This window comes from Mizuhopecten yessoensis, unplaced genomic scaffold (assembly GCF_002113885.1).
Source record: "Mizuhopecten yessoensis strain PY_sf001 unplaced genomic scaffold, ASM211388v2 scaffold10943, whole genome shotgun sequence".
Classification (NCBI taxonomy): domain Eukaryota; kingdom Metazoa; phylum Mollusca; class Bivalvia; order Pectinida; family Pectinidae; genus Mizuhopecten; species Mizuhopecten yessoensis.
In genome coordinates this window covers 15,248-15,475 of record NW_018408799.1, presented here as the reverse complement: position 1 = coordinate 15,475, position 228 = coordinate 15,248, and positions in this window count along the sequence as shown.

The following is a 228-nucleotide window of genomic DNA, read 5'->3' as shown; positions in this document are numbered from 1 at the left end:
ACACAGACACTTACACACACACACATTTATACACAGACACTTACACACACACACATTTATACACAGACACTTACACACACACACATTTACACAGACATATAAACAAGTGGAGAAGGATCCACACTTATGGTTACTTAAAGTTGACAAATGAAACTATGGAACTGCTAACACACAGATTTACACACAGACATTAACACACAGACATTTACACACAGACATTTACACACA